General features: G+C 15.1%; 1 protein-coding gene across 5 annotated transcripts in view; it reads right to left on the reverse strand.

Moving 5' to 3' along the window:
- LOC129611548 (RNA-binding protein Musashi homolog Rbp6) overlaps positions 1–26,901 on the reverse strand; it is a 139,350-nt gene extending 112,449 nt beyond the window's left edge. Inside the window, exons 1-2 of one of the 5 annotated variants that reach the window (XM_055524747.1) lie at positions 26,633–26,900; positions 24,774–25,401 (exon numbers count right to left, since the gene is read on the reverse strand). The gene's annotated coding sequence lies outside the window, so the exon portion shown is untranslated. Of the gene's footprint in view, positions 1–24,773; positions 25,422–26,632 lie in introns of all 5 variants that reach the window. The other 4 variants (XM_055524746.1, XM_055524744.1, XM_055524745.1 and 1 more) reach the window with 4 other exon arrangements.
- Between the last annotated feature and the right edge of the window lie 241 nt (positions 26,902–27,142).

Genomic DNA, 27,142 nt, shown 5'->3' on the forward strand with positions numbered 1-27,142 from the left:
CAGAACGACAGATTGCTTAAAATAGTTTATTTACACTTCCCTACTATGGAGAAGTGTATTCCCATCGAAAAATCGATATGCAAAATTTGTTGCCATCAGCCATCACATAACCTACCTGTTATATACACAATACGGTCGGTAAAAAAAGGTATAAGTCTTGTCTAGAAAAACATTTAAAGTAAGAAAACTATGTTTGTAAATTATATTGTCTATTTCCTATAGGATATTCTATAGTTGAATACGCATATATTTAATATTGGCACATATAATATGACATGCTAAAACCCATATGGCCTGAAAAGCCATATTTCCTTTCCATTTTTTTAAGTTTCAACGACACTTAACCGTAAAACGCAAACTAAAAAAACTGACTTGCGTTAGAAGCGCTTGTTTTGCGGTCTCAAAACCTGAAAAATGCAACATGAGTCATATGATATCGTATATGACTTATTTCTTGTGACTTTGCTTATTTTGCGCTTTATTTGCAAATTGGATGTCAAGGATACTATATGCAATTTTTTAACGTCAGAATAAATATTGTGCCTAATGGTGAAATATTTTATTCAACACTTTAAAATATTATTTCTCTGAATATATTTTGAGCTACTATTGTATATTAATTATTAAGTAATGTGCTAAATTTATTGAATTAACCTTAAGCAGAATACCAAAGAATGAAGAACATAAAACAAATTCAAATATTATTTCAATCCCCTACAATTAAATCAACGAAAAATCAACAATTGTTGTGTATGAGACGTCATTTATCTGCAACAGTCAGCAGAACAACCTATAGAGATAAACTAATACTATATTGCATCATCAGTTCAATTAAACTTTAAAAACCGGACACAATTATTGGGGTAAGCGAAAATCCATTGTCTTAAGCGAAAACTTACGCTGTACACTTTACGTGTAACATAAAAGATTCTGTATAAAGAATACAACATTATATACATTCGTTTGCATGTTAGAAAGTAGGTAAAACTTAATAAAACTAGAGAAACACATTAAATTTTGCAACTGTTAACGACAATTGAAAAGCTGCTGCAATATTAGCCTTCTTAGAGAGGACATCATGAATCTGATACATGAACCTATGTCCACACGAATCCCTCTGGAGATTTTCGAGTTGGACCAATAAGAGAAAGTATGGGGAAAATTTCTAGTTCAACTGGAATTACCTGAATTCCTTATTATTCGGCGTTGATTATTTTAACTAAATTGACTAAGAAGAAAACAGGTCCCTTCAGACTAATAGTTCACTAATACAAGGATAAAAACATCAAGACGCTTTCAAGACTCGTCATTTCGAAATTTACTTAATACACAAAATTAAGAAAAAAACTTAATAGCTAAAAAGCTTATTGCTTAGTTTCAAGTCATTCTTATAACTATAGCTACGAGCAATAATTCTCTGCCTAGACTTAAGTTATAATTATCTCTTTCAAAAATTTTTACAAAGTTTTTACAGCAAAACAGAAAATTTACATATTTGTGACTCTCTAATAAAAAGCGTATAGCTTTTATAGTTTACTTTACATAACCATGCTGTGAAAAATTCTTTGATTAGCGTGACTCCACGAGTTGACATCAGTATAATTGATTGCGAAAATTTATGGTATATCATTTTTTTAGGCTTTTTGAAAAATGAATTGGAAATGTTTGTAAAGTTGGAACATTATTTATATTGTAAAATTTGGAAAAAGAAATCTAAGAAACGAATGAAACGTAGTTAGACTATCTTAGGCCTACGAGATTTCAGAATTGGAAAATTACTAATTTTTATTTTTTATTATTTATTCTTTATTATTTACTAATTATCATTTATTACTTATTATTTATCATTTATTATTTATTATTTTTTATTTATTATTTATTAATTATTATTTATTATTTATCATTTAGTATTTATTATTTATCAGTTATTATTTACTATTTATTATTTATTCTTTATTATTCATTATTTATTATTTGTAATTTATTATTTATTTCTTATTATTTATTATTTATAATTTCTTATTTATAATTTATTATTTATTATTTGTTATTTATTGTTTATTAAATATTACATATTACTTATTATTTATTATTATTATTTATTATTTATTATTATAATTTATTATTTATTATTTATCATTTATCATTTATTATTTATTATTTTTTATTTATTATTTATTATTGATTATTTATTATTTATCATTTATTATTTATTATTTATCATTTATTATTTATTATTTATTATTTATAATTTATTATTTATTATTTATCATTTATTATTTATTATTTATTATTTACTACTCGTATTTATTATTTATTTTTTATTATTTATTATTTATTATTTAATATTTATTATTTATTATTTATTATTTATTATTTATTATTTGTTATTTATTATTTATTAAATATTATTTATTAATTATTATTTATTATTTGTTAATTTTATTTATTATTTATCATTTATTGTTTATTAAATATTATTTATTAATTATTATTTATTATTATTATTATTTATAATTTATTATTTATTAGTTATTAACTATTATTTTTATTTATTATTTATTCTTTATTATTCATTATTTATTACTAATTTTTATTTTTTATTATTTATTATTTATTCTTTATTATTTACTAATTATCATTTATTACTTATTATTTATCATTTATTATTTATTATTTTTTATTTATTATTTATTAATTATTATTTATAATTTATTATTTATTATCAGAATAGGCGGCTCCCTGGTCTGCGTCTGATCCCTGAGGGACGGCAGTTTTTGAATCCTGGCAGTAGGTATAAAATGCAGAATTTAATCATTTGTGCAATGGACAATACAAAAGGATTTAGTACCCCAGGTGGTAATTCAACTACGTTGGAGAATCCATCCTCTTCGGAGGTCGGCTCTACGGATTCTGGGGAGAGCCATTTATTGCATTTGATTGATCAGTTCAGGAGGAACGCGAAAACCCGGCGTTCACCACCTACATCTGATGTGCGGATTTTAGAAATGAATGGAAACAGAGAAGGTGGACTACCGAACATTCAAGCTCCACAGACCAATAAGGGTATAAACATGAGTAAAGCTCAAGACAAAGAAAGTGATGATCAGAATGCTGACATACACAAAAGGATTAGCCAACTGGAACAGCTCTGTGTGGCTTTGAAAAGCAAGGTTCTTCAACTGAGGGCTGAAAATGAGAAGCTAAAGAAAGAGAAGCATACGCAAATTACAAACAATAAGTCTAATGTGGGCAGTCATAAAGGAAACGAGGCTGCACCACGAGCAAAGCAGGTGAGGTCAGTCTTAGACGCCTACTCAACAGATGAGGAGGAACTCGCCAGAGAAACGGATTGCATCCTAAAACAAAAGAGGTCCAGTAAAAAAAGAAAAGCGGAATCGTCTCCGGAAGTGGTTGCCAAGTGGAGAAAGCGTATGTTCCTGATTCTAAAAGTCGAGGCAATGTCACGAAAAACTCTAGGCCGCCTCCAGTAGTCATAAGTAATGTGGTTGACTATAATAAAATAGAGTCAACATTAAAAAATAAGGACATCAATTATAAGGCTAAAATGATGAACAACAATCAATTTAAGCTTATTGTAAATTCCGAAATGGACTACAGGAATCTTACCAGAGCCATGAATGGATCTGGACTAGAATGGCATACCTATGAAAACAAGCAGGCCAGACCAATAAAAGTCATGGTAAGAGGTCTTCACCCCAGTTGTAAACCAGAAGATATAAAGGAAGACCTAAGCTCTAGGGGTTACAAGATCTTAGATGTAACCAATAAAATTAAAAAAATGAAAGAAAATGGGAAAAACATTATGGTGCCTCTACCGCTGTTTATGTTAACATTCTCAAATGAAGAAGAGATGAAAAAAATTTATGAAATCGATTACATAAACAGGATGAAAGTTAGGATAGAGGCACTTCGAAAGGACAGGACCATTCCGCAGTGTAAAAGGTGTCAAAGGTATGGGCATACACAAAAATTTTGCCAGAGAGAACCGAATTGTGTTAAATGTGCAGGCAGGCACTTAACATCAGATTGCAGTAAGCCAAAGAGTACTGCAGCAAAGTGTTCCAATTGCTTGGAGGCCCACCCAGCAAACTATAGGGGTTGCCTTGTAGCTAAGGAACTGCAAAAACGTAGAAAATTGAACTGCAACAGCAACCTGAAGAATTCTGAATGGCCACCGAGGAAATTCACCTCGAGAATAGTCTTAAAAGATGTAACATACAGGGACGTTCTCCAAACGAAAACTGATGACGGTGGCACGAGCAATAAAACAAGGGCCAGTGACGTGAATGTTTTGTATAAAATGCAAAATATGATGCAGAACATGCTAGATATGATGGACAAAATCTCTCAGAGATTGAGTATTTTAGAGAGCGAAGGGAAAAAATCGAATACCAAAAGACCTCGTAAATGATGGCACGAGGTAATTTTAAAATAGCAACATGGAATTGCAATTGTATTGCAAATAAAAAGGACATGCTTGAAGTTTTTCTGCATACGGAGAATATAGACGTGTGCCTCGTAACTGAAACACATATGACCTTAAGAAGCAGGATTCGGTCTCCGGGTTATAGAATTTACAACTCGAACCATCCTGGAAATATAGCGAAGGGCGGAACGGCGATAATAATAAAAGAAAATGTGGTGCATTGCGATCTGCACCAGATGCATACCGAGGGAATGCAAATGACAGCGGTTCAGATCACTTCGACTAAGCAGAAATTTAGAGTGGCTGCATTATATTGTCACCCTAGATTTAAAATTACGGCAGAAATGTTTCAATGCGTTCTGACAGACCTGGGCGATAGATTTATATTGGGGGTGACTCTAACGCCAAGCACACTGATTGGGGTTCAAGGCATACTTCAACTAGAGGAAGAGAACTTAGGACAGGAATTGGCGGCATGGGGTGCCTTTTTCATTCTACTGCGAAGCCAACGTATTGGCCAACCGATATTAATAAGTATCCAGATTTAATAGATTTCTTCATAACAAAACAGATTGCGAAAAATTTCATCGAGGTACATGATAACTACGATCTTGACTCCGATCATTCGGTGGTTATTCTTGTACTTAAGGAAAATATAGTTATGAAAAGAGCGAAACCTGCGCTGACAAATGGAACTACAGATTGGTCAAGATTTCGCTTAGAGATTAAACGTCAAATAGATCTAAGGAAAAGAATAAGAACGACCCAGCATATAGATGAGGAGGCCGAAAACTTTACTAAAATTATTCAAAATGCGGCTTGGAGTAGTTCCAAAATTAACGTTATTAGAAGGGGGGGCATTAGCAAAAGTAAAACGAAGCAGGCGGACGAGAAAAAGGTGGCAGCAAACGCGTGATCCTGCTGATAAAACCAGATATAATCATTAATCGCAGCAACTAAGACACTGTATTAGAAAATACAAAGAGGATTCGGTTGCTGATTATGTTCAATTTTTGACAGCGTGTGAGAAAACCAATTACTCACTGTGGAGGGCAACAAATAAAATGAAGCAACCTATCAAACATCTCGCTCCTATTAAAAACAAAGATGGAACGCGGGCAAAAACTGACAAGGACAAGGCAAATGCGTTTGCGGATCATTTGGCCGATATATTCTGCCCGCATGACAGCCGGAGCGTGTATATTCCAATTGTCAAGGAAAGAGAGGTCATAGAAGAAATCAGGACTCTTAAACCTAAAAAGGCCACAGGATTTGACCTAATAACGGCCGATATTTTGAAAGAATTACCCAAAAGAGGTATAACGATGCTTACGCGCCTAATAAATGCGTGTGTAAGGTTCAATTACGTGCCTGAAGTTTGGAAAGCTGCAGAGATAATCATGCTGCACAAACCTGGCAAACCTATAGACAAGGCGAGTTCTTATAGACCAATCTCATTGTTGCCTATGATTTCAAAACTGCTAGAAAAACTTTTATTGAGAAGACTCCAGCCTATAATTGAAAGTAAAAGGTTAATCCCGAATCATCAATTTGGTTTTCGCCGCAACCACTCAACCATAAATCAGATTCATAGAATAACTGACCTAATAAAAAATTCACTGGAAGAAAAAACTATATGTTCTATCATATTTTTGGACGTAGCCCAGGCCTTCGATAAGGTTTGGCATTGTGGATTAATAAAAAAACTTAGGCGATTACTACTAAGACAGTATGTTGACCTGCTCGAATCTTACCTGACTAATAGGGTATTTCGAGTTAAACAGGAAGAGGAGTACTGTTCGCTTAGGGATATCAAGTCGGGGGTACCACAGGGGAGTATATTGGGCCCGATACTATACTTGCTATACACGTGTGATATTCCTGAATCGGAAGGAGTGACAACAGCTACATTTGCTGACGATACAGCAGTTATCGCAATAGGACGAAATGAAAATGAATCTACACAAAAATTGCAAAGGGCCAGTGATGAGATTTCAAAATGGACTAGAAAGTGGAATATAAAACTTAACGAGGTGAAATCAGTACACGTAAATTTCACTAATAGGAAAATTGACAATTCATTTTCGGTTCGAATAAATGGCGTCTTGTTCCATATTCCGTCCGCAAACACAGCGAAGTATTTGGGAATGACGTTGGACGCGAAGCTCAGATGGAAGGAGCACCTAAAGAAAAAGAGATCTCAACTAGAGGAGGAATACAGAAAGTTCGAATGGCTTTTGGGGAGGCGTTCCAAATTGACAATATACAACAAAGTTTTGATATATAATCAAATATTTAAGCCTGTCTGGGCTTATGGTATTCAGTTATGGGGCTGCGCTGCGCAGACTCATATCCAATCTATACAAAGATTTCAAAATAGAGTATTACGGGACATTGTAAACGCCCCTTGGTATGTCCGTAATGCCGATATACACAGGGATCTCACGATCCTAAGTGTCACAGACGAAATTAAAAAGCAAGCAGCCAATCATAAAATGCGTTTATCCAATCATGTCAATATCGAGGCGAGGCGATTGGTTGACAATCAAAACTTTGTTAGGAGACTTAAACGTACGAGACCTCTCGAGTTAGTTTAGAGTTTTTTATCTGGAACAATGAGTACTTAGTACGCTATTGTGCCAGATCAAAAGCTTGTAAATAATCAAAAAGGTTAGAGCAAAATTAATGGTTAGTCGTTTTCGACTAGTTTTATAGTTTATTTTGAGGAGGGTGTTTTTTAGTGGATTAAAGTTCCACACTACTGCTTTTCGTCTGGCAGTGTCTTTCCAGATTTTTCACCCTTCCTCTCGGGGAAAAAAAAAAAAAAGTATTTATTATTTATCATTTATTATTTACTATTTATTATTTATTCTTTATTATTCATTAATTATTTTTATTTTTTATTATTTATTACTTATTCTTTATGATTCATTATTTATTTTTATTTTCTTTTATTTATTATTTATTCTTTATTATTCATTAATTATTTTTATTTTTTATTATTTATTACTTATTATTTATTATTCATTATTTATTTTTATTTTTTTTATTTATTATTTATTCTTTATTATTTATTAATTATCATTTATTATTTATTATTTATCATTTATTATTTATTATTTGTTATTTATTATTTATTATTTATTGTTTATTAAATATTATACATTACTTATTATTTATTAATTATTATTCATTATTTATTCTTTATTATTTATTCTTTATTATTCATTATTTATTATTTATTTCTATTTTTTATTATTTATTATTTATGCTTTATTATTCATTATTTATTTTTATTTTTTATTATTTGTTATTTATTCTTTATTATTTATTAATTGTTATTTATTATTTATTATTTATCATTTATTATTTATTATTTTTTATTTATTATTTATTATTTAACATTTATTATTTACTATTTTTTATTTATTATTTATCATTTATTATTTATTATTTATTTTTTTTATTTATTATTTATTATTTGTTATTTATTATTTATTGTTAATTAAATATTATACATTATTTATTATTTATTGTTATTATTTATTATTTATTATTTGTCATTTATTATTTATTACTTATCATTTAGTATTTATTATTTATCATTTATTATTTACTATTTATTATTTATTCTTTATTATTCATTATTTATTATTCATCATTTATTATTTATTATTTATTGTTTATTAATTATTATACATTACTTATTATTTAATAAATTTTATTTATTATTATTATTTATTATTTATTCTTTATTATTCATTATTTATTATTTATTTTTATTTTTTTTTATTTATTATTTATTCTTTATTATTTATTAATTATCATTTACTATTTATTATTTAAGATTTATTATTTATTATTTATTTTTTTTATTTATTATTTATTATTTGTTATTTATTATTTATTGTTAATTAAATATTATACATTATTTATTATTTATTATTTATTGTTATTATTTATTATTTATTATTTGTCATTTATTATTTATTACTTATCATTTAGTATTTATTATTTATCATTTATTATTTACTATTTATTATTTATTCTTTATTATTCATTATTTATTATTCATCATTTATTATTTATTATTTATTGTTTATTAATTATTATACATTACTTATTATTTAATAATTTTTATTTATTATTATTATTTATTATTTATTCTTTATTATTCATTATTTATTATTTATTTTTATTTTTTTTTATTTATTATTTATTCTTTATTATTTATTAATTATCATTTATTATTTATTATTTATCATTTATTATTTATTATTTGTTATTTATTATTTATTTTTTATTATTTATTATTTGTTACATAATTTATTATTTATTATTTATTATTAATTATTTATTATTTATTATTTATTATTTATTATTTATTATTTATTATTTATTATTTATTATTTATTATTTATTATTTATTATTTATTATTTATTATTTGTTACATAATTTATTATTTATTATTTATTATTAATTATTTATTATTTATTATTTATTATTTATTATTTATCATTTATTATTTATTATTTATCATTTACTATTTATTATTTAACATTTATTATTTATTATTTATTTTTTTTATTTATTATTTATTATTTATTGTTATTATTTATTATTTATTATTTGTCATTTATTATTTATTACTTATCATTTAGTATTTATTATTTATCATTTATTATTTACTATTTATTATTTATTCTTTATTATTCATTATTTATTATTCATCATTTATTATTTATTATTTATTGTTTATTAATTATTATACATTACTTATTATTTAATAATTTTTATTTATTATTATTATTTATTATTTATTCTTTATTATTCATTATTTATTATTTATTTTTATTTTTTTTTATTTATTATTTATTCTTTATTATTTATTAATTATCATTTATTATTTATTATTTATCATTTATTATTTATTATTTATTGTTTATTAATTATTATACATTACTTATTATTTAATAATTTTTATTTATTATTATTATTTATTCTTTATTATTCATTATTTATTATTTATTTTTATTTTTTTTTATTTATTATTTATTCTTTATTATTTATTAATTATCATTTATTATTTATTATTTATCATTTATTATTTATTATTTGTTATTTATTATTTATTTTTTATTATTTATTATTAATTATTTATTATTTATTATTTATTATTTATTATTTATTATTTATTATTTATTATTTATTATTTATTATTTATTATTTATTATTTATTATTTATTATTTATTATTTATTATTTATAATTTATTATTTGTTACATAATTTATTATTTATTATTTATTATTAATTATTTATTATTTATTATTTATTATTTGTTACATAATTTATTATTTATTATTTATTATTAATTATTTATTATTTATTATTTATTATTTATTACTTATTATTTATTATTTATTATTTCTCATTTATTATTTCTCATTTATTATTTGTTATTTATTATTTATTATTTTTTATTTATTGTTTGGTATATATTATTTATTTATTATTTATTTTTTTTTTTTTTTTCCTTTGTTCACTCCTAGAAGGAGCATAGGGCTAGTGCATGATTTCTCATGCACTAGTTTCATAGCGTGATAGGGTTTAACTAGGTAGGTGACTAGCCTGCCGTAGTTTTTATTTATATATTAATTATTTGAGGTTATTAATATTTACTGTTTATTTTTCTTAGTTTTCTTTTAATATCGAATATTAGGAATATTTGAAAATTACTTGTATAATATTTTTATTAGTATTGTATATTGAGTTATAATAATATTGAATATAATTTTTATAGTGACCTGACCGGGGTTTGAACCCGAGACCCTTCGGTTAAAGGACCCGTGCCATAACCACTGCACCAATGGTCAGATATTTATTATTTATAATTTGTTATTTATTATTTATATTTTGTTATTTGTTATTTATTTTTTGTTATTTATTATTTATAATTTATTATTTATTAGTTATTATATATTGTTTATTATTTATTATTTATTATACATTATTTATTATTTATTATTTATTCTTTATTATTTGTTATTTATTATTTATTATTTATTCTTTATTATTTATTTTTTATTGTTTATTATTTATTATTTATTACATATTATTTATTATTTATTACTTATTATTTGTTATATATTATTTATTATTTATTCCTTATTATTTGTTATTTATAATTTATTATTTATTATTTATTATACATTATTTATTATTTATTATTTATTTTTTGTTATTTATTATTTATAAATTATTATTTATTATATATTTTTTATTATTTATTAATTATTATACATTATTTATTATTTATAATTTATTCTTTATTATTTGTTATGCATAATTTATTATTTATTATTTATAATTTATTATTTATTATTTATTATTTATTATTTATTATTTATTTTTTATTATTTATTATTTATTATTTATTATTTATTATTTATTATTTATTATTTATTATTTATTATTTATTATTTATTATTTATTATTTATTGTTTATTATATATTATTTATTATTTATTATATGTTACTTATTATTTATTATTTGTTATTTATATTTTATTATTTATTATTTAAAATATATTTTTTATTATTTATCATTTATTATTTATTATTTATTATTTATTATTTATTATTTATTATTTATTATTTATTATTTATTATTTATTATTTATTATTTATTATTTATTATTTATTATATTATTTATTATTTATAACTTATTCTTTATTATTTGTTATTTATAATTTATTATTTACTATTTATAATTTGTTATTTATTATTTATCGTTTATTATTTATTATTTATTTTTTAATAATTTTTAGTTATTTTTTATTATTTATTGTTTATTATTTATCATTTATTATTTATTTATTTTTTGTTATTTATTATTCATTATTTATTATACATTATTTATTATTTATTATTTATTATTTGTTATTCATAATTTATTATTTATTATTTATAATTTATTATTTATTATTTGTTATTTATTATTTATTATATATTATTTATTATTTATTATTAATTTTTTATTATTTATTATTTATTATTTATTTTTTATTATTTATTTTTTATTATTTATCATTTATTATTTATTGTTTATTATTTATTATTTCTCATGTATTATTTGTTATTTATTATTTTTTATTTATTGTTTGGTATTTATTATTTTTTTATTATTTATTATTTGTTATTTATTATTTATTTTTTGTTATTTGCTATTTATTTTTTGTTATTTATTATTAAAATTTATTATTTATTAGTTATTATATAATGTTTATTCTTTATTATTTGTTATTTATTATTTATTCTTTATTGTTTATTTTTTCTTCTTCTTCTTCTTTTTCATGACCTTTTCCCTTATTTGGAGTCGGCCCTCCTTGATCTGAGGCGCCAAGAACTCCTGTCTTGGGTTGTCTCCGCGTTCAATCCTGCTTTACTCATATCTTTGTTGATTGTGCCAAGCCATGTTGATGGTGGCCTACCTGGTCCTCTCTTAGGTATTGACAAGTTAAGTGCTTTTCTAACAGGGTGCTCCTCGTCTCTACGCATGACGTGACCATACCATCTCAGTCGTTTTTCGGCTAGTTTTTCTTTAATGTCGGCTACCTTAAATGTGCCTCTGAGATACTCATTTCTTATTTTATCTAATTTCGTCACGCCTGCGGACCACCTTAACATTCGCATTTCGGCGACATGTAATTTTTGTTCGTGTTTCTTATTTGCCGCCCAACACTCTGTTCCATACATAAGAGCCGGTCTAGCTGCCGTCTTATAAATTTTTCCTTTTAATTTGACTGGAAACTTTTTGTCGCATAAGACTCCTGTTAGCGACCTCCACTTTAGCCAGCCAGCATTTACACGACTTGTGACGTCATCATCGACTTTGCCTTTAGATGTTATAGTTTATTATGTTTATTATTTATTTTTTATTTTTTATTATTTATTATTTATTATTTATTATTTATTATTTATTATTTATTATTTATTATTTATTATTTATTATTTATTACATATTATTTATTATTTATTTTTTGTTATATATTATTTATTATTTATTCCTTATTATTTGTAATTTATAATTTATTATTTATTATTTTTAGTTATTATATATGGTTTATTATTTATTATTTATTATTTATTATACATTATTTATTGTTTATTATTTATTATTTATTCTTTATTATTTGTTATTTATTATTTATTATTTATTATTTATTCTTCATTTTTTATTTTTTATTATTTATTATTTATTATTTATTATTTATTATTTATTATTTATTATTTATTATTTATAATTTATAATTTATTACATATTATTTATTATTTATTATTTGTTATATATTATTTATTATTTATTCCTAATTATTTGTAATTTATAATTTATTATTTATTATTTATTATACATTATTTAATATTTATTATTTATTTTTTGTTATTTATTATTTATAATTTATTATTTATTATATATTTTTTATTATTTATTATTTATTATACATTATTTATTATTTATAATTTATTATTTATTATTTATTATTTATTCTTTATTATTTATTATTTATTATTTATTATATATTATTTATTATTAATTATATATTATTTATTATTTATTTTTTATTATTTATTCCTTATTATTTGTCATTTATAATTAATTATATTTTATTAATAATATGTTATTTATTATTTATTATTTATCATTTATTATTTATTTTTTATTATTCATTATTTATGTTTTGTTATTTATTATTTATTATACATTATATTATTATTAATTATTTATTATTTATTCTTTATTATTTGTTATTTATAATTTATTATTTATAATTTATTATTTATTCTTTATAATTTATTATTTATTTTTTGTTATTTATTAATTATTATTTATTATTTATTATACGAGTATATTATATATTATTTTTTATTTTTTATTTATTATTTATAATTTGTTATTTATTATTTATTATTAATTATTTATTATTTATTATTTATTATTCATAATTTATTGTTTATTATTTCTCATTTATTATTTGTTATTTATTATTTATTATTTTTTATACATTGTTTGGTATTTGTTATTTATTTATTATTTATAATTTATTATTTATTATTTATTATTTATTATTTATTATTTATTTTGTATTATTTATTATTTATTTTTATTATTTATTATTTATTAGTTATTATTTATTGTTTATTATTATTCATTTATTATTTATTTTTTATTATTTATTATTAATTTTTTGTTATTTATTATTTATTATTCATAATTTATTATTTATTATTTCTCATTTATTATTTGTTATTTATTATTTATTATTTTTTATACATTGTTTGGTATTTGTTATTTATTTATTATTTATAATTTATTATTTATTATTTATTTTTTGTTATTTTTTATTTATTTTTTGTTATTTATTATTTATAATTTATTATTTATTATTTATTATATATTTTTTATTATTTATTATACATTTTTATTATTTATTATTTATTCTTTATTATTTGTTATTTATTATTATTTATTTATTATTTATTATTTACTATTTATTTTTTATTATTTATTATTTATTGTTTATTATATATCATTTATTATTTATTTTTTATTATTTATTATTTTTTATTTATTATTTATTATTTATTATTTATTATTTATAATTTATTATTTATTATTTATTACTTATTATATATTAGTTATTATTTGTTATTTATTATTTATTATTTATTATTTTTTATTTATTATTTATAATTTATAATTTATTATTTATTATTTATTATATATTATTTATTATTTATTATTTATTTTTTATTATTTATTATTTATTTTTTCTTATTTGTTATTTATTTTTTATTATTTATTATTTATTGTTTATTATTTATCATATATTATTTATCATTTATTATTTATCATTTATTATTTATTATATATTATTTATTATTTATAATTTATTATTTACTTTTTATTATTTATTATTTATTTTTTATTATTTATTGTTTATTATTTATCATTTGTTATTTATTTTTTATTATTTATTATTTTTTGTTTATTGTTTATTATTTATTATTTATAATTTTTTTTTATTATTTATTATTTATAATTTATAATTTATTATTTATTTTTTATAATTTATCTTTTATTATTTATTGTTTATTATTTATCATTTATTATTTATTTTTTATTATTTATTATTTATTATTTATAATTTGTTATTTAATTTTTATTGATTATTATTTAACATTTATTATTTATTTTTTATAATTTATTATTTATTTTTTATTATTTGTTATTTATTATTTATTATTTATTTTTTATTTTTCATTATTTGTTATTTATTATTTATTATTTATTTTTTATTATTTATTATTTATTTTTTGTTATTTATTTTTTATTATTTATTCTTTATTGTTTATTATTTATCATTTATCATTTGTTATTTATTTTTTATTATTTATTATTTATTGTTTATTAGTTATTAGTTATTATTTATTATTTATTATTTATTATTTATTATTTATTATTTATTATTTATTATTTATTATTTATTATTTATTATTTATTATTTATTATTTATTATTTATTATTTATTATTTATTATTTATTATTTATTATTTATTATTTATTATTTATTATTTATTATTTATTATTTATTATTTATTATTTATTATTTATTATTTATTATTTATTATTTATTATTTATTATTTATTATTTATTATTTATTATTTATTATTTATTATTTATTATTTATTATTTATTATTTATTATTTATTATTTATTATTTATTATTTATTATTTATTATTTATTATTTATTATTTATTATTTATTATTTATTATTTATTATTTATTATTTATTATTTATTATTTATTATTTATTCTTTATTATTTATTATTCGTTATTTATTATTTATTAATTAACTATTTATTATTTATTTTTTATTATTTATTATTTATTATTTATTATTTATTTTTTTTATTTATTATTTATCATTTATTATTTATTTTTTATTATATATTATTTGTTATTTATTATTTATTATTTATTATTTAATTATTGTTATTTATTATTCATTATTTATTTTTTATTATTTATTTTTTATTATTTATTTTTTATTATTTATTCTTTATTATTTGTTATTTATCATTTATCATTTGTTATTTATTTTTTAATATTTATTATTTATTATTTAATTTTTATTATTTTTTGTTTATTGTTTATTATTTATTATTTATAATTTTTTTTTATTATTTATTATTTATAATTTATAATTAATTATTTATTTTTTATAATTTATCTTTTATTATTTATTGTTTATTATTTATCATTTATTATTTATATTTTATTATTTATAATTTGTTATTTAATTTTTATTGATTATTATTTAACATTTATTATTTATTTTTTATAATTTATTATTTATTTTTTATTATTTGTTATTTATTATTTATTTTTTATTTTTTATTATTTGTTATTTATTATTTATTATTTATTTTTTTTTATTTATTATTTATTTTTTGTTATTTATTTTTTATTATTTATTCTTTATTGTTTATTATTTATCATTTATCATTTGTTATTTATATTTTATTATTTATTATTTATTATTTATTGTTTATTAGTTATTAGTTATTATTTATTATTTATTATTTACTATTTATTATTTATTATTTATTATTTATTATTTATTATTTATTATTTATTATTTATTATTTATTATTTATTATTTATTATTTATTATTTATTATTTATTATTTATTATTTATTATTTATTATTTATTATTTATTATTTATTATTTATTATTTATTATTTATTATTTATTATTTATTATTTATTATTTATTATTTATTATTTATTATTTATTATTTATTATTTATTATTTATTATTTATTATTTATTATTTATTATTTATTATTTATTATTTATTATTTATTATTTATTATTTATTATTTATTATTTATTCTTTATTATTTGTTATTTATTATTTATTAATTAACTATTTATTATTTATTTTTTTTTATTTATTATTTATCATTTATTATTTATTATTTATTATTTATTATTTATTATTTATTATTTATTATTTATTATTTATTATTTATTATTTATTATTTATTATTTATTATTTATTATTTATTATTTATTATTTATTATCTATTATCTATTATTTAATATTTAGTATTTATTATTTATTATTTATTATTTATTATTTATTATTTATTATTTATTATTTATTATTTATTATTTATTATTTATTATTTATTATTTATTATTTATTATTTATTATTTATTATTTATTATTTATTATTTATTATTTATTATTTATTATTTATTATTTATTATTTATTATTTATTATTTATTATTTATTATTTATTATTTATTATTTATTATTTATTATTTATTATTTATTATTTATTATTTATTATTTATTATTTATTATTTATTATTTATTATTTATTATTTATTATTTATTATTTATTATTTATTATTTATTATTTATTATTTATTATTTATTATTTATTATTTATTATTTATTATTTATTATTTATTATTTATTATTTATTATTTATTATTTATTATTTATTATTTATTATTTATTATTTATTATTTATTATTTATTATTTCTTATTTATTATTTATTATTTATTATTTATTATTTATTATTTATTATTTATTATTTATTATTTATTATTTATTATTTATTATTTATTATTTATTATTTATTCTTTATTATTTATTACTTGTTATTTATTATTTATTAATTAACTATTTATTATTTATTTTTTATTATTTATTATTTATCATTTATTATTTATTATTTATTATTTATTATTTGTTATTTATAATATATTATTTATTATTTATTATTTATTATTTATTATTTATTATTTATTATTTATTATTTATTATTTATTATTTATTATTTATTATTTATTCTTTATTATTTATTTTTTATTATTTATTATTTATTATTTATCATTTATTATTTATTATTTATTATTTATTATTTATTATTTATTATTTATTATTTATCATTTATTATTTATTATTTATTATATATTATTTGTTATTTATTATTTATTATTTATTATTTAATATTTGTTATTTATTATTCATTATTTATTATTTATTATTTATTATTTATTATTTATTATTTATTATTTATTATTTATTATTTATTTTTTATTATTTATTATTTATTATTTATTATTTATTATTTATTATTTATTATTTATTATTTATTATTTATTATTTATTATTTATTATTTATTATCTATTATTTAATATTTAGTATTTATTATTTATTATTTATTATTTATTATTTATTATTTATTACTTATTATTTATTATTTATTATTTATTATTAATTATTTATTATTTATTATTTATTATTTATTATTTATTATTTATTATTTATTATTTATTATTTATTATTTATTATTTATTATTTATTATTTATTATTTATTATTTATTATTTATTATTTATTATTTATTATTTATTATTTATTATTTATTATTTATTATTTATTATTTATTATTTATTATTTATTATTTATTATTTATTATTTATTATTTATTATTTATTATTTATTATTTATTATTTATTCTTTATTATTTATTATTTGTTATTTATAATATATTATTTATTATTTATTATTTATTATTTATTATTTATTATTTATTATTTATTATTTATTATTTATTATTTATTATTTATTATTTATTATTTATTATTTATTCTTTATTATTTATTATTTGTTATTTATTATTTATTAATTAACTATTTTTTATTTATTTTTTATTATTTATTATTTATCATTTATTATTTATTATTTATCATTTATTATTTATTATTTATTATATATTATTTGTTATTTATTATTTATTATTTATTATTTATTATTTATTATTTAATATTTGTTATTTATTATTCATTATTTATTATTTATTATTTATTATTTATTATTTATTATCTTTTATTTAATATTTATTATTTATTATTTATAATTTATTATTTATTATTTATTATTTATTATTTATTATTTATTATTTATTATTTATTATTTATTATTTATTATTTATTATTTATTATTTATTATTTATTATTTATTATTTATTATTTATTATTTATTATTTATTATTTATTATTTATTCTTTATTATTTATTAATTAACTATTTATTATTTATTTTTTATTATTTATTATTTATCATTTATTATTTATTATTTATTATTTATTATTTATTATTTATTATTTATTATTTATTATTTATTATTTATTATTTATTATTTATTATTTATTATTTATTATTTATTATTTATTATTTATTATTTATTATTTATCATTTATTATTTATTATTTATTATATATTATTTGTTATTTATTATTTATTATTTATTATTTAATATTTGTTATTTATTATTCATTATTTATTCTTTATTATTTATTTTTTATTATTTATTATTTATTATTTATTATTTATCATTTATTCTTTATTATTTGTTATTTATAATATATTATTTATTATTTATTTTTTATTATTTATTATTTACTATTTATTTTTTATTATTTATTATTTATTGTTTATTATTTATCATTTATTATTTATTATTTATTATTTATTATTTATTATTTATTATTTATTATTTATTGTTTATTATTTATTATTTATTTTTTGTTATTTATTATTTATTATTTATTTTTTATTGTTTATTATTTATCATTTATCATTTGTTATTTATTTTTTATTATTTATTATTTATTGTTTATTAGTTATTACTTATTATTTATTATTTATTATTTACTATTTATTATTTATTATTTTTTGTTTTTTATTATTTATTATATATTATTTATAATTTATTATATATTATTTATTATTTAATATTTATTATTTATTATTTATTATTTATTATTTATTATTTATTATTTATTATTTATTATTTATTATTTATTATTTATTATTTATTCTTTATTATTTATTACTTGTTATTTATTATTTACTATTTATTATTTATTTTTTATTATTTTTTATTTATTTTTTGCTATTTTTTATTTATTTTTTATTATTTATTTTTTATTATATATTTTTTATTTTTTGATATTCATTATTTATTTTTTATTATTTATTATTCATTATTTATTATTTTTTGTTTTTTATTATTTATAATTTATTATTTATTATTTAATATTTATTATTTATTATTTATTAATTATTAATTATTATTTATTATTTATAATTTATTATTTATTATTTATTATTTATTTTTTATGATTTATTATTTATTATTTATTTTTTATTATTTATTATTTATTATTTATCATTTATTATTTATTTTTTATTAGTTATTATTTATTTTTTGTTATTTATTATTTATTTTTTATTATTTATTGTTTATTATTTATCATTTATCATTTGTTATTTATTTTTCGTTATTTATTATTTCATTTTTATTATTTATTGTTTATTATTTATTATTTATAAATTTTTTTTTATTATTTATAATTTTTTTTTATTATTTATTATTTATAATTTATTATTTATTTTTTATTTTTTAGCACTTTTCCAAAAAAAATTTGAAAAAAAGTGCTTATTAGTTTCACTCTGTCCGTCCGTCCGTTTGTCCGTCCGTCCGTCCGTCCATCTGTCCGTGTGTCTGTTTACAAAACTTCTACACCCTTGAAGATAGAAAGCTGAAATTTAATACGTACATAGATCTTTACTAAAAACTTATTTCCGTAGAACAAAATTTTTACTTATTTCCCCCCCCCCCCTAAAAATTATTCTCACGCAAAACCCTAAAAATGGGCTTTTTTAACTATTTGTTGCAATGAAACCATAAGCATTTTTGAAATTTTGCAAACGCAGAAAGGCAGCGGCTTGCTTCCCCTAGCGCAGTATACTATAGTTAAACTGTAGAAAAACAAAATGGCCGTTCAAATTTACCGTTATCTAAAGTCTTTTTTTTCAAATTTTTGATTTCATTTTTCTTCTAGACCCCAGTATCTAGAAGCTTGAAATTTTAGGGACTTTTAGACACTAACAAATAGTTCATTTCGTTAGAAGAAAATTTTTTTCCATCTCAACCCCCTCTCAACTTATCGCCTCTTGAAATTTGTAAAATTTGAATTTTTGACACCTTATATTTCCGAAACCGCAAGTTTTCTCATATTTCTATAAACACAAAAAGCTAACGGTAAATTCCATGACATTAAAAAATATAATTATTTTTCTTAACTCGCACAATTAAACTTTAAAATCGAGCATTATGTTAACCCCACCTTATATTAATTTTTGCTTTATTTCAAAGACTATATATCATCATCCTAAATATATGCAATTCCTAGAAATAGTTTTGTATATGAATGATAATAATTTTAATAGTGTGAGAGGTATACATAGACATTTAAAAGCAGAATTCTCACTCACATATACATTTAAAAGCAGAATTCTCACTTGTTGAATGGAAAAGTGCTACAATACAAACCATTGGTTTGACCCAACTTTATTATTATTTATTATTTATATTTTATTATTTTTTGTTTATTATTTATCATTTATTTTTTTTTTTTATTATATATTATTTATTTTTTGTTATTTAATTTTTATTGTTTATTATTTATCATTTATTATTTATTTTTTATTATTTGTAATTTATTATTTATTTTTTATTATTTATTATTAATTTTTTGTTATTTATTATTTATTTTTTATTATTTATTATTTATTATTTATTATTTATTATTTATTATTTATTATTTATTATTTATTGTTTATTAGTTATTACTTATTATTTATCATTTATTATTTATTATTTAATATTTATTATTTATTGTTTTTTGTTTTTTATTATTTATTATATATTATTTATAATTTATTATTTATTATTTATTAATTATTATTTATTATTAATTTTTTGTTATTTATTATTTATTTTTTATTATTTATTATTTATTATTTATTATTTATTATTTATTATTTATTATTTATTATTTATTATTTATTATTTATTATTTATTATTTATTATTTATTATTTATTATTTATTATGTATTATTTATTATTTATTATTTATTATTTATTGTTTATTAGTTATTACTTATTATTTATTATTTATTATTTAATATTTATTATTTATTGTTTTTTGTTTTTTATTATTTATTATATATTATTTATAATTTATTATTTATAATTTATTATTTATTATTTATTTTTTATTATTTATTATTTAATATTTATTATTTATAAAATATTAAAAAAGAAAGAATATTTAGTGAAATGTATACATATGTTATATATGTACGTTGAAAGGAAAATATATAATACATAACATACAGAAGTAAAAAATATACGCGTTTGACAAATAAATTTTATTATACCTACATTTCCATTTTTTTATTTGTAGGTATTTTTTATGCTATTCTTCGTGTTTAATTAAAAGATATTTTCGACTTTATTATTTTTTCGATATTTATTATTTATTATTTATTAATTATTATTTATTATTTATTATTTATTATTTATTATTTATAATTTATTATTTATTATTTATTTTTTATTATTTAATATTTATTATTTATTATTTATTATATATTATTTGTTATTTATTATTTATTATTTAATATTTGTTATTTATTATTCATTATTTATTCTTTATTATTTATTTTTTATTATTTATTATTTATTATTTATTATTTATTCTTTATTATTTGTTATTTATATTATATTATTTATTATTTATTTTTTATTATTTATTATTTACTATTTATTTTTTATTATTTATTATTTATTGTTTATTATTTATCATTTATTATTTATTATTTATTATTTATTATTTATTATTTATTATTTATTATTTATTATTTATTATTTATTATTTATTATTTATTATTTATTATTTATTATTTATTATTTATTATTTATTATTTATTATTTATTATTTATTATTTATTATTTATTATTTATTATTTATTATTTATTATTTATTATTTATTATTTATTATTTATTATTTATTATTTATTATTTAATATTTATTATTTAATATTTAATATTTATTGTTTATTATTTATTATTTATTTTCTGTTATTTATTATTTATTATTTATTTTTTATTATTTATTTTTTATTGTTTATTATTTATCATTTATCATTTGTTATTTATTTTTTATTATTTATTATTTATTGTTTATTAGTTATTACTTATTATTTATTTTTTATTATTTATTTTTTATTGTTTATTATTTATCATTTATCATTTGTTATTTATTTTTTATTATTTATTATTTATTGTTTATTAGTTATTACTTATTATTTATTATTTATTATTTACTATTTATTATTTTTTGTTTTTTATTATTTATTATATATTATTTATAATTTATTATATATTATTTATTATTTAATATTTATTATTTATTATTTATTATTTATTATTTATTCTTTATTATTTATTATTTGTTATTTATTATTTACTATTTATTATTTATTTTTTATTATTTTTTATTTATTTTTTGTTATTTTTTATTTATTTCTTATTATTTACTATTTATTATTTATTTTTTATTATTTTTTATTTATTTTTTGTTATTTTTTATTTATTTTTTATTATTTATTATTTAATATTTAGTATTTATTATTTATTATTCATTATTTATTCTTTATTATTTATTATTTGTTATTTATTATTCATTATTTATTCTTTATTAAGTATTTATTATTTATTTTTTATTATATATTTTTTATTTTTTGATATTCATTATTTATTTTTTATTATTTATTATTTATTATTCATTATTTATTATTTTTTGTTTTTTATTATTTATAATTTATTATTTATTATTCAATATTTATTATTTATTATTTATTAATTATTATTTATTATTTATTATTTATAATTTATTATTTATTATTTATAATTTATTTTTTATTATTTATTATTTATAATTTTTTTTTATTATTTATTATTTATTATTTATAATTTATTATTAATTATTTAATATTTAATATTTATTATTTATTATTTATTATTTATTAATTATTATTTATTATTTATTAATTATTATTTATTATTTATTATTTATTATTTATTATTTATTATTTATTATTTATTATTTATTATTTATTATTTATTATTTATTATTTATTATTTATTGTTTATTATTTATTATTTATTATTTATTATTTATTATTTATTATTTATTATTTATTATTTATTATTTATTATTTATTATTTATTATTTATTATTTATTATTTATTATTTATTATTTATTATTTATTATTTATTATTTATTATTTATTATTTAATATTTATTATTTATTGTTTTTTGTTTTTTATTATTTATTATATATTATTTATAATTTATTATTTATTATTTAATATTTATTATTTATTATTTATTAATTATTATTTATTATTTATTATTTATAATTTATTATTTATTATTTATAATTTATTTTTTATTATTTATTATTTATAATTTTTTTTTATTATTTATTATTTATAATTTATTATTAATTATTTAATATTTATTATTTATTATTTATTATTTATTATTTATTATTTATTTTTTATTATTTATTATTTATTATTTATAATTTATTATTTATTATTTATTATTTATTATTTATTATTTATTAATTATTATTTATTAATTATTATTTATTATTTATTATTTATTATTTATTATTTATTATTTATTATTTATTATTTATTATTTATTATTTATTATTTATTATTTATTATTTATTATTTATTATTTATTATTTATTATTTATTATTTATTATTTATTATTTATTATTTATTATTTATTATTTATTTTTTATTATTTATTATTTATTATTTATAATTTATTATTTATTATTTATTATTTATTATTTATTATTTATTATTTATTATTTATTATTTATTAATTATTATTTATTAATTATTATTTATTATTTATTATTTATTATTTATTATTTATTATTTATTATTTATTATTTATTATTTATTATTTATTATTTATTATTTATTATTTATTATTTATTATTTATTATTTATTATTTATTATTTATAATGTGTTATTTATTATTTATTAATTATTACTTTTAATTTAATAAATTATTGTTATTATCATTATTTTTATTATTATTATTAATAATATTAATATTCTTATAATTATAATTTGACTAAAGGTATTTTAAGCCAAACATAAATACAAGTTTTAGTATGATATTTTCATATGCACGTATATAAATACGATTTATTGATGTGCACTTTGATATGTATATGTATATATTTAAATGTATAAAATTTTCTTTTTTCTAAAACAAAACTTACGATTATCTGTTGGAATTGTGATTGTATTGAAATTAATATTCTTTTTGGTTATTTGAGATGGTTTTCTCTTTAATCCTCTGATGTCTCGTTGATTTTTTTATCAAAATTGTATTTGGATAAAAATTTTCAACAGCTAGACGATAATTATCAAAATAATCACTTTCAGTTATTTATTTTATTGACTTGTAAATATTTTTAAAATATTAAGTGCCTATTTATTTTATCTTAAATTTTGTAAAAGTTTTTATTTTTTCTTTATAAAAACCTTAAATTATATTTAGATTTTTAAATATATAATATGCATGTACATGTTTTTGTATTACATAAATACGTAAATAGAAAATAAACATATAAAATGATAAATTTTTTACGCATATGTATGGGTTTTTTTTATTGGTGGTTTATTTATATATTATATTATTATTCATATGTATATTTTATAACAATGGCAATTTTTAGGCAAATTTTCTTTTTAAATTATTCAAAAGGATATTAAATATTAAAAACACAAAAACAATTTTATCATCAATTTTTCGTATAATTTGAGTTCTCTTTCTTTTTTTTTTTTGGTTTCTGTTTTTTTTATTTATTTTTTTTATTTGATTAAATTTTCCTTTATTTTTGTGCCCTAAATAGTTCAAATAGATTCTGTATATATTTTAAAATTCAATATCTGCACCTTTATGTACATATACAAGTATGTATATATGTATGTACATACATTGAATAATAAAATACAGGTACTACTATTATTTTTAACTTTACTTCACTAAAAATGATTATTAACTTTTTTATAATGATTATACAATATTTTCACTATTTAACTATAGATATTATCAAATTTTTTAAAATATTTTTTTTTTGTATATTTTATTATGTATATACATAATAAAAATAATATACAATTTATGTATGTATAAAAAATTGAATTCAATTTTTTAAAAGAAAGAAGAAAAATTAATTTTTCTTCAGCAGCTTTATTTCTGCATTTCTGTTTTGAAAATTCTCATTTGGTTTTTCACATTTTTTTTAAAATCCAAGACTTTCGGACGCAATATTTGCAACGCGCCGAACTGCATGTACCTACATAACTAAATATGTATATATATATTGAATTAATTACAGATAATGAAAAATTCCTTTTATAATGAAAATTTTAATTTGCAAAAATTATTTATAAACACGTTTCAAACAATTTTTATAATTATGATAAAATCTTATCGTTCTTTTCACTACAGGAAATTTCGTTAGAAAATTTTCTTTTTCTTTTAATTTTTTGGAAAAAATTCTGTATCCTTTTTGTTATAAATATCTTTTTTATTCCTACGTATGTAAGTAAAAATGTATCCTCTATGTGATATTTATAAAATATTAAAAAAGAAAGAATATTTAGTGAAATGTATACATATGTATATATGTACGTTGACTGTTTATATAGAAAGGAAAATATGTAATACATAACACACAGAAGTAAAAAATATACGCGTTTGACAAATAAATTTTATTATACCTACATTTCCATTTTTTTATTTGTAGGTATTTTTTATGCTATTCTTCGTGTTTAATTAAAAGATATTTTCGACTTTGTTTTTTTATAAATAAATTTTAAAAGTTAAGAATTATGAATTATTAAAAATAATATGCGATATATACGTGTACATAAGTATTATTATATTTTATATATATATTTATATATGTAAATATATGCTATTGATATTAATACATACTCATATATAATTATTAATATTAATATAACAAGTAAACGAATTTAATACAAATACGTTTACTTGTTTTTTTATTATTAAACAAAAATGTGAAAAAGCCCCAAATTTAATGTAAATTGAACTTTTTAAACTAACTACTTTAATCCAGTTTAAATTGGTTAAATATTCAGAGGATATTTACGAAAAGGATTTTATTTTTTTGCCTTTTCCGTATATACGTACGATTTGAGTTGTGTTTTTCGTTTTAAATATAATTTTCACTTTTAATTACTAAATTTTATATTTTTTATTTATTAATTCTTTTTTTTTCCTTTTTTTACTTTCTCTTTATTTTTAAAATGTTGTGTGTTATACAAGGGACGGTAAAAATCGATGCTTACTCAAGAAACGCTTGAAAAAGAATGCTAAATAAAAAGACATTTTTTATCCAAGGCTATATAGAAAAAATCAACAATACTATATATATATATATATATATATATATATATAGACATATATATACATATACACATATATAACTTTATTATATATTTTTCTAACAAAAAAATTGCTGATTTTGAGAGTTAGTAAAATGTTTATGAAAATGTATATATTAATATTATATATAATTATATATATCTGTTATATAAATATTTTTATATATAT

This window comes from Condylostylus longicornis, unplaced genomic scaffold (genome assembly GCF_029603195.1).
Source record: "Condylostylus longicornis isolate FDR11 unplaced genomic scaffold, ASM2960319v2 ptg000051l, whole genome shotgun sequence".
In the NCBI taxonomy this organism is placed as follows: Eukaryota; Metazoa; Arthropoda; class Insecta; order Diptera; family Dolichopodidae; genus Condylostylus; species Condylostylus longicornis.